Genomic DNA, 14,516 nt, shown 5'->3' on the forward strand with positions numbered 1-14,516 from the left:
TGCAAAACACCAATTAAAGTGGCAGAAATCTTTTCTAATCCGTTGATAGATAGATAGATAGTAAGTCAATAGTTTCAGTTGCGAAGGTATAATTAAAAAATGTTTGTACAATGAATAGAATACTTGTCTCATGTTCCCGTTACTGCACCATGTACCAGGTCGCTACAGTAATACAGTAGTTATAGGATGACCCAACTTTCTGCTAGATCACCTTTGTTATATCAGGAACCAAATGCCCAATTATTGTATTTGAGATCACAGATGTTATTCAGACTTAATTAAGCCATACCAATATCATCCAGTGAATTTCAGAACTGTGTTAATTTTTTAATACAATTGTTTAAAGGTTTTTTTTTTATGGAACAAGGAGTCTGTACTTGTGTTACCGATTCTCCCCATACAAACATTGCATTTTATTAAACACATTGATACAGTTGATTTTATAGATAGATAGATAGATAAATAGATAGATAGATAGATAGATCTCTCTTTCTCTATCTATCTATATATATATACACATACAACCCTGAGGAAGGTTCCGTTTGCAGGAACCCGAAAAGTTGTTTTTTGTGTGTTTCATTACACCACTTTGAAGATTCAACACGAGTGTGCTGTCTCTCCTTACTGGATCATCATCTGGTAATATTCATCTTTATTATCTTCAATGAGACTAGCATCTGGAGTTTTCATTATACATGCGTGTGCTGGCTGCTGTGACAAATTATATATACATACACACACACACACACATATATATATATATATATATATATATATATATATATATATATATATATATATATATATATATATATATATATATATATATATATACATACAGTGTTCGACAAATCACCCAAAAATCTACTCGCCCAACCAAAAAATCTACTCGCCACCTAGTCCCGCCCCCAACTCCGCCCCTAGTCCCGCCCCCAACCCCGCTTTAAAATAAAATATATAAATAAAATACATTTAATAAATACCTAGTCAGAACAACATTCGTTTTTGACATAAATGTATTTATTGTATTACATTATAATACAAATAGTCGCGTGTGTGTGTCTCTCAATGTCGGATCTAGAAATAAAAGCCAGATGTGAATGACTACATTCCTGAACCCCTTAACCAGTGTCTGGACGTCGGCGCTTCACAGAGAGAGAGACAGACAGACAGACAGACAGACAGACACACACACACACACACACACACACACACAGAGAGCGGCACACCCACACACACAGAGAGAGAGAGACACACACACACACAGAGAGCGGCACACCCACACACACACAGAGAGAGAGACACACACACACACACAGAGAAAGAGAGAGAATGAGAGACACACACACAGAGAATGAGAGACAAAGAGAGAGTGCGACAGAGAGCGCGAAGAAGAGAGCGCGAAGAAGAGAGCGCGACAGAGAGAGCGAAGAAGAGAGTGCGACAGAAAGAGCGAAGAAGAGAGTGCGACAGAGAGAGCGAAGAAGAGAGTGCGACAGAGAGAGCGAAGAAGAGAGTGCGACAGAGAGAGCGAAGAAGAGAGTGCGACAGAGAGAGCCAAGAAGAGAGTGCGACAGAGAGAGCGAAGAAGAAAGTGCGACAGAGAAAGGGAAGAAGAGTGTGAGACAGAGAGAGGGAAGAAGAGAGTGCGACAGAGAGAGGGTGACAGAGAGAGGGAGAGGGCGACAGAGAGAGGGAGAGGGCGACAGAGAGAGGGAGAGGGCGACAGAGAGAGGGAGAGGGCGACAGAGAGAGGGAGAGGGCGACAGAGAGAGGGAGAGGGCGACAGAGAGAGGGAGAGGGCGACAGAGAGAGGGCGACACAGGGAGAGGGTGACACAGGGAGAGGGTGACACAGGGAGAGGGTGACACAGGGAGAGGGTGACACAGGGAGAGGGTGACACAGGGAGAGGGAAGATGACAGGGAGCGGGAGAGGGTGACACTGGGAGAGGGAGAGGGTAACACAGGGAGACACAGGGAGAGGGTGACACAGGGAGAGGGTGACAGAGGGAGAGGGTGACACAGGGAGAGGGTGACACAGGGAGAGGGTGACACAGGGAGAGGGGGAGGGTGACACAGGGAGAGGGTGGGTGACACAGAGAGAGGGTGACAGAGGGAGAGGGTGGGGGGGTGGGTGACACAGGGAGAGTGTGGGTGACACAGGGAGAGTGTGGGTGACACAGGGAGAGTGTGGGTGACACAGGGAGAGGGAGAGGGTGACATGGAGAGGGAGAGGGTGACACAGGGAGAGGGAGAGGGTGATACAGGGAGAGGGTGATACAGGGAGAGGGTGACACAGGGAGAGGGTATGTGTGACACAGAGAGGGAGAGGGTGACACGGAGAGGGTGACACAGGGAGAGGGGGAGGGTGACACAGGGAGAGGGGGAGGGTGACAGGGAGAGGGTGGGTGACAGAGAGAGGGAGGGTGACACAGGGAGAGGGAGAGAGGGTGACACATGGAGAGGGAGAGAGTGTGACAAAGGGGAGGGTGACACAGGGGGAGGGTGACACAGGGAGAGGGTGACACAGGGAGAGGGTGACACAGGGAGAGGGGGAGGGTGACACAGGGAGAGGGGGAGGGTGACACAGGGAGAGGGGGAGGGTGACACAGGGAGAGGGGGAGGGTGACACAGGGAGAGGGGGAGGGTGACACAGGGAGAGGGGGAGGGTGACACAGGGAGAGGGAGGGTGACACAGGGAGAGGGAGGGTGACACAGGGAGAGGGAGGGTGACACAGGGAGAGGGAGGGTGACACAGGGAGAGGGAGGGTGACACAGGGAGAGGGTGACAGAGGGAGAGGGTGGGTGACACAGGGAGAGGGAGGGTGACACAGGGAGAGGGAGGGTGACACAGGGAGAGGGAGGGTGACACAGGGAGAGGGTGATAGAGGGAGAGGGTGGGTGACACAGGGAGAGGGTGACAGAGGGAGATGGTGGGTGACACAGGGAGAGGGAGGGTGACACGGGGAGAGGGTGACACAGGGAGAGGGAGGGTGACACAGGGTGACACAGGGAGAGGGAGGGTGACACAGGGAGAGGGAGGGTGACACAGGGAGAGGGAGGGTGACACAGGGAGAGGGTGACACAGGGAGAGAGTGACACAGGGAGAGAGTGACAGAGGGAGAGGGTGACAGAGGGAGAGGGTGGGTGACGAGTGACAGAGGGAGCGGGTGACCGAGGGAGAGGGTGGGTGACAGAGGGAGAGGGTGAATGACCAGAGGGAGAGGGTGACAGAGGAGAGGGTGACCCCAGGGCGAGGGAGAGGGTGACATAGGGAGAGGGAGCGGGTGACACAGGGAGAGGGAGAGGGTGACACAGGGACGAGGGAGAGGGTGACCACGGAGCGGGTGACACCGGGAGAGGGAGGTGACACAGGGCGAGGGGGTGACAAGGGAGAGGGTGACAGAGGGAGAGGGTGGGAGACACAGGGAGAGGGAGGGTGACCCAGGGAGAGGGAGGGTGACACCCGGGAGAGGGAGGGTGACACAGGGAGAGGGTGACTAGCAGGGAGAGGGTGGGTGACACAGGGAGAGGGTGACAGAGGGAGAGGGTGGGTGACCAGGGAGAGGGAGGGTGACACGGGGAGAGGGTGACACAGGGAGGGTGACAAGGGTGACACAGGGCGAGGGAGGGTGACACAGGGAGAGGGAGGGTGACACAGGGAGAGGGTGAATGATAGAGGGAGAGGATGAATGACAGAGGGAGAGGGTGACAGAGGGAGGGTGACACAGGGAGAGGGAGAGGGTGACATAGGGAGAGGGAGAGGGTGACACAGGGAGAGGGAGAGGGTGACACGGAGAGGGGTGACACAGGGAGAGGGTGACAGGGAGAGGGTGACACAGGGAGAGGGGGAGGGTGACAGGGAGAGGGTGGGTGACACAGAGAGGGAGGGTGACACAGGGAGGGAAGAGGGTGACACAGGAGAGGAAGAGGGTGACACGGGGGAGGGTGACACATGGGGAGAGTGACACAGGGAGAGGGTGCACAGGGAGAGGGTGCACAAGGGAGAGGGTGACACAGGGAGAGGGTGACAGGAAGGGTGACAGAGGGAGAGGGGGCAGAAGAGCACAGCGGGAGAGGGGGAGGGTGCACAGAGGGAGAGGGTGACCAGAGGGAGAGGGAGGGTGCACACGGGAGAGGGAGGGGGACACAGGGAGAGGGAGGGTGACACAGGGCAGACGGGAGGGTGACACAGGGAGAGGGAGGGTGACAGGGACGAGGGAGGGTGACAGGGAGAGGGAGGGTGACACAGGGAGAGGGAGGGTGACACGGGGAGAGGGAGGGTTGACACGGGGAGAGGGAGGGTGACACGGGGAGAGGGACGGGTGACAGGGGAGAGGGAGGGTGACCAGGGGAGAGGGAGGGTGACACGGGGAGAGGGAGGGTGACACGGGGACGAGGGAGGGTGACACGGGGAGAGGGAGGGTGACACAGGGAGAGGGTAGGGTGACACAGGGAGAGGGTGGGTGACACAGGGAGAGGGTGACAGAGGGAGAGGGTGACACAGGGAGAGGGACGAGGGTGACACAGGGCGAGGGAGAGGGTGGACACAGGTAGAGCGGAGAGGGTGCCACAGGGAGAGGGTGACACAGGGAGAGGGTGACACAGGGAGAGGGTGACACAGGGCGAGGGAGACACAGGGAGAGGGAGAGGGTGACACAGGGAGAGCGGGAGAAGGTGACACAGGGAGAGGGACGGAGAGGGTGACACCGGGAGAGGAAGAGGGTGACACGAGGGAGAGGGTGACACGGGAGAGGGTGACACAGGGAGAGGGGGAGGGTGACAGGGAGAGGTGGGTGACAGAGAGAGGGAGGGTGACACAGGGAGAGGGTGAACAGGGAGAGGGAGAGCGGGTGACACGGGGGAGGGTGACACAGGGACGAGGGTGACAGGAATAGGGTGACCGGGGAGAGGGTGGGTGACACAGGGAGAGGGTGGGTGACACAGGGAGAGGGTGACCAGAGGGCGCTGGTGGGTGACACAGGGCGAGGGAGGGTGATACAGGGAGAGGGTGACACAGGGAGAGGGAGGGTGACACCGGGAGAGGGAGGGTGACCCAGGGCGAGGGAGGGTGACACGGGGAGAGGGAGGGTGACACGGGGAGAGGGAGGGTGACACACGGGAGAGGGTGGGTGACACGGGAGAGGGTGGGTGACCAGGGCGAGGGTGGGTGACACAGGGAGAGGGTGACAGAGGGAGAGGGTGGGTGACACAGGGAGAGGGTGACAGAGGGAGATGGTGAGTGACACAGGGAGAGGGAGGGAGACACAGGGTGAGGGTGACACTGGGAGAGGGAGAGAGGGTGACACACCTCACCAGCACACACCGTCTGTCACTCACACACACAACACTCACCGTAAGGCAGGGGGTCCACAAGGCAGCGGGGGCCTCATACAGAGGGGGCGCGACGCGCAGTATTCACTGATAGAATGTAGAAGGACGGTTAGGGGATTTCCCTGCTTAGAGCAGGTAGAGGCTCCGGTTAGGATTTCCCCTGCTTAGAGCAGGAGAGGCTCCGGTTAGGGTTTAGGGGATTTCCCCTGCTTAGAGCAGGGAGAGGTTCCGGTTAGGGGATTTCCCCTGCTTAGAGCAGGGAGAGGCTCCGGTTAGGGGATTTCCCCTACCAACAGCTGCCATCAGAGCAGGAGAAGAGACTGTCCGTAGAGGCGGCACACCGACAACGCGTGGGGTGAGGAGGGAGAGGGTCACGGGGCCGGGAGAGTTGGGGTGAGGGGAGAGTTGGGGTGAGGGAGGGGGGGTGGGGCGGATGGCCTGTGCGAGGGGGGGGCGGATGGCCGGTGCGAGGGGTGGGGGCGGATGGCCCGATGGGAGGGGTGACAGATGGCCCTGCAGTGGCCTGAGGCAGACAGGCATGGAAGGGGCTGGCTGCCGGAAGGGGGAGGAGTGGAAGCATTGCTGAGAGGCAGGGAGGGCACTGCTCAGAGAGCCGGAGGCGGGGTAATCTCTCCAGCAACATGAACCCGCCTCGGCCTTTTTTTTTTTCTCCAGCGCGAGCGGGGGAAAACAGCAGCACGAGCGCGGGGAAATTTTAAAAACACACCGTGTGCTGCTTGGGCCAATATTTACTCGCTCGGGGGTTAAATCCACACGCCCCGGGCGTGTAAATGTATATAATTGTCGAACACTGTGTATATATATATATATATATATATATATATATATACAGAAAATATCCTTTAAAGGAGCACACAGGTGTACCAAATGAATAATAAAGTTTATTGTATAAATAAAAACAGGGAGGAAGAAAATAAAATGGAGAGTGACAATATACTGCATTGGGACAATGGGACTGCATTGGCATGATATAGTGAGGCATCTTAAAGTGAGTTTTTAAGTGAGAATATATAGTTAGACCATAGTTTGACTAGAGGTGACTGGGGACTGCATCCTTCTGCAAACTCTTCTACAATTGGCAACAAACGGTGAGCTATTCTGACCACACTATGATCCCTGCTGTTTAGTCTGCACACACACACACACTTGGCTCAAAACAGCTCCATGCAGCATTACCTACCTCTGGCATAATGAACCTGCTTTTTACCTCCACTTTGTTCTTTCTCGTGGCCTCATTGAAATGTTACTCTCTCTATCCACTACACACTCCCCCCTCCTGGCCCACGCCCAACATCACCATACACCCCGGATTACTCAAAAGCCTCGCACTATCTACTGAATGTTGTGGAGAACCCTGAAAACCAGCACTCCAACCACCGCACACTCAATTGGCAAAAATCATAAGTTACAACTTGCAAACAACTACTCAAATTTCTACTCATACTATTACTCTCTTTAGCAGGTGATATTGAATCTAACCAGGCCCTCCCACTTCAACTCTGTCCCATACCCCTGAGAATACCCCTTTCAAATTCCAAAAAGGGCTATCTCTCGCCCATATAAATATCTGTAGTCTGCTGCCCAAACTGGACGAACTAAGGGCATGGTGCTTTATGCATAAACCAAAAGCCATCGTTCTTACGGAAACATGGCTAACCCCTAAAACCCCTGATGCACTTATTGCCATTCAGGGATACTCCATTTTTAGGAGAGATAGGTCAAAGAGAGGAGGAGGGGTGTTATTTTATATTGCAGACACCTTACAATTTACACTGTTAAATTGCCCCCCAAGACCAACCTCTTTTGAAATCCTACTTGGCAGATATGCCTCCCCTTTTCTAAGCCCATCTTGCTTGCTGGCATCTACCGCCCCCCTAAAGCCCCTCTACAATCCCTAAGTGATATCATCCAGTTTCTTGGCTCCATTTCCTCTCTGAATTAAAAGAGTGAGCTGCTAGTTCTTGGGGATTTTAACTTCAATTGGCTTGACCCTAAAAACCACAAAATCCAGATACAAATCAAATCGCTTTACCTATCGCAACTAATTTCCTAACCCACACGGATAAACCTGAAATCGCACAACCATTCCTTGCTTGACTGGATTCTCTCCTCAAATCCCAGCAGAATCCATCCTCTGGCATCCTTCCTGACATTTTTAGTGACCATGCAATAGTGTACTGTGTAAGGAAAATTAAACCGCCCCAATCAAGCCCTAAAGTTCTCCTAACTAGAACATTTAGAAACTTTAACCCACAACAGTTACTGGCTGACTTTACCAACTGCCCTTGCACAGAATCGATTTAATTCCGACCCTGATTCTGCGCTTGACTATTTCCAATCCGAGTTCTTAAAACTCTGTGATACCCATGCTCCACTACGCAGAATAAGGATACGGGGTGCCCACCTTCCATGGGTTACACCTGACCTTATAGCACTCTACCAGTTCAGTAACTGGCACTACCAAGGATCTCAATCACTACAGATGCCTGCGGAACATGTGCACAAGGCAAACATGGCATGCAAAAGCACAATATTACTCTGACAATCTCCTCCGAATACATCAAACCCAGCTAACTTCTGGAAGGTTATCAACAACATATTCCAGCCTTTTAACCATCAACAGCCAAGTAATATCACTAAGGGGGATATTACTCTGACAAACCCCACCGACATTGCAAATGCATTCAATGACTACTTTGTGGGGTGTGCTACTAACGTATTAGCGAAACGCAACCCAAACCACAACCTGAATCTCATCCTGGGAGTACCCACATAGCCCCACCCCCTCCCTACACGCCCCACAATTTTCAATTTGGCCCAGTATCCGAAGAGGAGATTACACAAGCGCTCCTCAAATTAAAACTAAGCAGCCAATGTGGACCTGACTTACTACAATCTAGGTTCCTAAGACTTGGTGCCCCAGCAATTGCCAAACCAATTGCTTTCCATTGTAAACTCTATCTTGTCTGCTGGCCATATCCCTAAGACCTGGAAAACTGCTAGAGTTGTCCCAATCTTCAAAAGTGGGGACAAAAACACTGTCTCAAACTACAGGCCAATCTCCCTTCTCCCAACCTATCAAAGTCACGGAAAATGTGTCCACTCCCAACTAAGCGATTACTATACCAAGACAAATTTCCCTAGCCAATTCCAATCTGGCTTTCGCCCCAAACACTCTACTGTAACTATCCTGCTAAAAGTTTGCAATGAAATCCAGTGTGGAATGGAACGTGGTCAACTCACTGTGCAATGTTCCTAGATTTTGCAAAGGCTTTTGATACTGTTGATCATGCTATCCTGCTTAACAAACTCCAGAGCTCTGGAATAGGGAAGCATGCTTTAAACTGGTTTCAGTCTTACCTATCAGGTAGATCCCAACATGTGTCCATCTCAGGCTCTAACTCTAACCCCCTGGATATCACCTGTGGCGTCCCGCAAGGCTCTGCTCTGGGGCCCCTACTCTTCTCAGTGTTCATCAATGATCTTCCCACAGCTTGTAAGGAAGCCTCAATACACATGTATGCAGATGACACAATCTTATATGCACAAAGCCATAGCCTCTCCGACCTTGAACACGTACTTCAATCTGACTTTTTGGGACTCGAAAAATGGATTTCCCAAAACAAACTGTTTTTTTTAACACTGACAAGACTGTAACAATGGTATTTGGGACGAAGACTACATTTTTAAAGCTTCCAGTGACTGAGCTCCAGATTAGAACCAACACTAACACCACCCTAACTCCTGTTACTAGTTTTAAATACCTGGGCATGCACATTGATACACTGACATCCAAAACCTATGCCAAACTAGGGGTACTTTACAGGAACAAATCCTCCCTAAGTCTCCAGGTCAGAAAGCGTATCGCACAGCAGATGTTAATGCCAATTATTGACTATGGAGACATAGTATATGGCTCGGTACCTCAAACCCACCTTAGCAAACTTGACACCCTCTACAATTCAATTTGTAGTTTTGTTCTCCAATGCAACTATAACACACATCACTGCGAAATGCTCAAAGAACTAGATTGGTCATCACTAGAGTCTAGGCGCAAAGTTCACCTTTCCTGTCTTGCCTTCAAATTCTTTATGAGCAAGCTACCCAGCTGGGGGTGGCATTTGGGTGGGGAGTGGTCCACGCGGCCCATGGCGGTGTGCGGTGGTACTGCTGCTGTGGCTGTACTGATGGTGATTGTATCGGTGTGCTGATTTGGGAGGGTTTGTTGCTGATGTGGGGGTGCGGATGTGGGTGTGCCGATGGGGGAGGTGCGAAGGTGCCAATGTGTGGGTGCTGATGGTGTTGATGGGGGGTGGGAATGGTGGGGAGCCGAGAATGCCAGTGTGCTGGGGGGGCATGGAATACCGGTGTGCTGATGTGGTGGTGCTGGGGATAGTGTGTGTATGTGTATACATGTTTGTGTGTATACATTGTATGTGTGTGTGTATAAGTGTGTGTATGTATACATGTGTGTGTATGTCTACGTTTGTGTGTGTGTACATGTGTGTGTGTATACATGTGTGTGTGTATACATTGTGTGTGTGTATACATGTGTGTGTATACATGTGTGTGTGTATACATGATGTGTATGTATACGTGTGTGTGTGTATACGTGTGTGTGTGTGTGTGTACATGTGTGTGTGTATGACTCCATGTGTGTGTGTGAACGTGTACATGTGTGTGAGTATACGTGTACATGTGTGTGTGTGTACGTGTCTGCGTGTACGTGTGTGTGTCTACGTGCGTGTGTGTGTGTCTACGTGCGTGTGTGTCTACGTGCGTGTGTGTGTGTCTACGTGTGTGTGTGTCTACGTGTGTGTGTGTGTGTCTACGTGTGTGTGTGTGTCTACGTGTGTGTGTGTCTACGTGTGTGTACATGTGTGTGCCTACGTGTGTCTGCGTGTCTACGTGTTTACGTGTCTACGTGTGTGTGCGTGTCTACGTGTGTGTGCGTGTCTACGTGTGTGTGCGTGTCTACGTGTGTGTGCGTGTCTACGTGTGTGTGCGTGTCTACGTGTGTGTGCGTGTCTACGTGTGTGTGCGTGTCTACGTGTCTGCGTGTTTACGTGTGTCTGCGTGTGCCTGCGTGTCTGCGTGTCTACGTGTGCCTGCGTGTATACGTGTGCCTGCGTGTATACGTGTGTCTGCGTGTATACGTGTGTCTGCGTGTATACGTGTGTCTGCGTGTCTGCGTGTATACGTGTGTCAACGTGTGCCTGTGTGTATACGTGTGTGTACGTGTGTGTGTATACGTGTGTGTTTACATGTGTGTGTATACGTGTGTCTACGTGTGTGTGTGTGTATACGTGTGCCTACGTGTGTGTGTATACGTGTGTCTACATGTGTGTGTCTACGTGTGTGTGTACATGTGTGTGTATACGTGTGTGTACGTGTGTGTCTACATGTGTGTGTATACGTGTGTGTATGTGTGTGTGTGTGTATACGTGTGCCTACGTGTGTATACGTGTGCCTACGTGTGTGTGTACGTGTGTGTGTATACGTGTGTGTGTGTGTATATATACGTGTGTGTGTATACGTATGTCTGTGTGTATACGTGTGTCTGTGTGTATACGTGTGTCTGTGTGTATACGTGTGTCTGTGTGTATACGTGTGTCTGTGTGTATACGTGTGTCTGTGTGTATACGTGTGTCTCTGTGTATACGTGTGTGTGTGTATACGTGTGTGTGTGTGTGTGTGTATACGTGTGTGTGTGTGTATACGTGTGTGTGTGTGTATACGTGTGTGTGTGTGTATACGTGTGTGTGTGTATACGTGTGTGTGTGTGTATACGTGTGTCTGTGTGTATACGTGTGTCTGTGTGTATACGTGTGTCTGTGTGTATACGTGTGTCTGTGTGTATACGTGTGTCTGTGTGTATACGTGTGTCTGTGTGTATACGTGTGTCTGTGTGTATACGTGTGTCTGTGTGTATACGTGTGTCTGTGTGTATACGTGTGTCTGTGTGTATACGTGTGTCTGTGTGTACACGTGTGTCTGTGTGTACACGTGTGTCTGTGTGTACACGTGTGTCTGTGTGTATACGTGTGTCTGTATAGGTGTCTGTGTCTGTATAGGTGTCTGTGTGTCTACGTGTGTGTGTGTCTACGTGTGTGTGTGTCTACGTGTGTGTGTGTCTACGTGTACGTGTGTGTGTACGTGTACGTGTGTGTGTCAGTGTACGTGTGTGTGTCAGTGTACGTGTGTGTGTCAGTGTACGTGTGTGTGTCAGTGTACGTGTGTGTGTCTGTGTACGTGTGTGTGTGTCTGTGTACATGTGTGTGTGTGTGTGGAGGGTGGGGGCGAAGGTCAGGGAGGGTGGGGGCGAAGGTCAGGGAGGGTGGGGGCGAAGGTCAGGGAGGGTGGGGGCGAAGGGCAGGGAGGGTGGGGGCGAAGGGCAGGGAGGGTGGGGGCGAAGGGCAGGGAGGGTGGGGGTGAAGGGCAGGGCCGGAGGGGGCGAAGGGCAGGGCCGGAGGGGGAGGTGAAGGGCAGGGCCGGGGGGGGGGGGTGAAGGGCAGGGCGTTGGGGGGGGGGGGGGTGAAGGGCAGGGCCGGGGGGGGGTGAAGGGCAGGGCCGGGGGGGGGGGTGAAGGGCAGGGCCGGGGGGGGGGGTGAAGGGCAGGGCCGGGGGGGGGGGTGAAGGGCAGGGCCGGGGGGGGGGTGAAGGGCAGGGCCGGGGGGGGTGAAGGGCAGGGCCGGGGGGGGTGAAGGGCAGGGCCGGGGGGGGGTGAAGGGCAGGGCCGGGGGGGGGGGAGAAGGGCCGGGGGGGGGGTGAAGGGCAGGGCTGGGGTGAAGGGCAGGGCCGGGGGGGGGGGGTGAAGGGCAGGGCCAGGGGGGGTGAAGGGCAGGGCCGGGGGGGGGGGGGTGAAGGGCAGGGCCGGGGGGGTGAAGGGCAGGGCCGGGGGGGGGGGTGAAGGGTATGGCCGGGGGGGGGATGAAGGGCATGGCCAGGGGGGGGGATGAAGGGCATGGCCAGGGGGGGGGGGGGTGAAGGGCATGGCCAGGGGGGGGGGGGGTGAAGGGCAGGGTCGGGGGGTTAAGGGCCGGGGGGGGTTAAGGGTCGGGCCGGGTTAAGGGCTGGGGGGGAGGGGGGTTAAGGGCCGGGGGGGAGAAGGGGGGTTAAGGGCCGGGGGTGGAGGGGGGTTAAGGGCCGGGCCGGGGGGGGGGGGTTAAGGGCCGGGCCGGGAGGGTTAAGGGCCGGGCCGGGGGGGGGTTAAGGGCCGGGCCGGGGGGGTTAAGGGCCGGGGGGGGGGTTAAGGGCCGGGGGGGGGGGGTGAAGGGCCGGACCGGGGTGAAAGATCCCTTCCCCTGCGGTTACTTAGCTCGCACCGGGCCGCGCTCCTCCTCGGGTTCCTCGGCGGTCTCCGTTCCCCCCGGCGAGGCGGAGCTGAGACGCTCAGGTGAGGAGGTGATGTCTCCTCCGACTGAGAGAGCCGGAGCAGCGCGCCCGGGGATGGTGAGCTGGGGGCGCGGCCTCTAGGCCTGAAGGTGAGAGCGGCGAGAGCGTGCTCTGGGGGGGGGGGGGGGTCTGTGGGAGGGAGCACAGGGGGAGAGGGAGCACCGGGAGAGAGGGTGAGCACCGGGAGAGAGGGTGAGCACCGGGAGAGAGGGTGAACACCGGGAGAGAGGGTGATGTTGAGGTCCCACGGAGTGGTGATAGGGAGGGTTCCGTTGTTGCGGGCCAGCCGCCGGGAAGGGCGGGGGGGTCAAGGCCGGGCAGCCGTTAAGGAGGGTGGAGGGTGGAGAGAGAGAGTGTGTGTGTGTGTGTGTGTGTGTGTGTGTCCCTGTGTGTCCTTTGGCCCGTCACTCCGCCTCAGGCCAATGAGAGGTGTGCGGGGGCGGCCCAAGGGACCAATGAGATTTCCCCTAGGGACACCGAACATCCAGGCAGCAGGCAGCAGGCATACAGTGCTTTCACTAATATAGTATAAGATAACCTGCTCATTTATGTAACTGTATCTGTACCCATATATTATTTGTCTTAACTCTGTGCCCAGGACATATTTGAAAATGAGAGGTAACTCTCAATGTATTACTTCCTGGTAAAATATTTTATAAATAAAATAATACCTCACAACTGAAGGGAAAATGAACTGAGAGACAATGATGGGCTGTTAACAGTGTCTGATCAAAAAATACACCAGGACACAAATAACTAAAACAGAGACCACATGGGGATCTAATGAAAAGGGTGAAGACGAATAGATGGCGAACCAGGAAAGTGGAGTGGATAATTTGAATAGTATAAAGTACACGTGTATAGTTAATACCACATAATGCCTGAAAGCCAAGTACACAGAACATGAAACACATCAAAACATGCAACAAATCACATCAGGGAATAAGAAAAGCTATTAGCCGGTGGCAGAATAATATAAATAGCTAATCATGAAGAGACTATGAAGAGATGCAAAAACATAGACTGTATATAGAACCTGCAGTGCCTGTGCATGAATGAGAAAAAATCCAAAAAAGGATCACAGTGTCCAATACATCACCATATGAATAATATCTGGTAAATCCTGTGAGTAATCCTTGGTACCAGAGGTGAGGTAAAGGGGTCCCCCTGCCAAACTCCCACTCCTACGCGTTTCGACCCAACTGGTCTTCAACTGGGAGTGCTGGCATGGCAGGGGAACGCAGACTATATATACATGTATTAATTCATACCAATTGCACGCCAATAATCAGCTGTTACTACTTACTAATAGCAGGTGTAATCCCTACAAGATGGTGAACCGCCCGTGAATGCAAGAAACGGGCCGCGTAGCCATGATATGATGTCATCGCGTCACTTGCGTCATTACCATGGCAACGCGCCACCCATCACAGTTGTATGGTGCTGTTGCAAGAAACCTGCAGACTAAGGCCAGAAGCTAACTCCACACATAAGGGAGTTAATACCTAACAGATGGAAATAAATGCTTTATTTGACAAGACAACATTGGCATTACAATGCATCACTGGGGCTGTACTTAAGGGTATACCATCTATAACCACAGATGGCATTTAATCAAAAAGACCAATGTCAGCTAATATTGGAGTGATATTGTTATATTGATATTGTGATTCCTCTATATAGAAATAACCAACTAAGGTTATTAATATCGATATTCACATATTACATCACATAATAAAGCTTGACATCATATCAAAAAATGTGAA

At 53.0% G+C, this 14,516-nt stretch overlaps 1 protein-coding gene across 2 annotated transcripts in view; it reads right to left on the reverse strand.

Moving 5' to 3' along the window:
* Positions 1 to 14,516, reverse strand: part of LOC142466868 (uncharacterized) — a 31,995-nt gene that overhangs the window by 2,470 nt on the left and 15,009 nt on the right. The window lies entirely within an intron of this gene.

This window comes from Ascaphus truei, chromosome 15 (assembly GCF_040206685.1).
Source record: "Ascaphus truei isolate aAscTru1 chromosome 15, aAscTru1.hap1, whole genome shotgun sequence".
In the NCBI taxonomy this organism is placed as follows: Eukaryota; Metazoa; Chordata; class Amphibia; order Anura; family Ascaphidae; genus Ascaphus; species Ascaphus truei.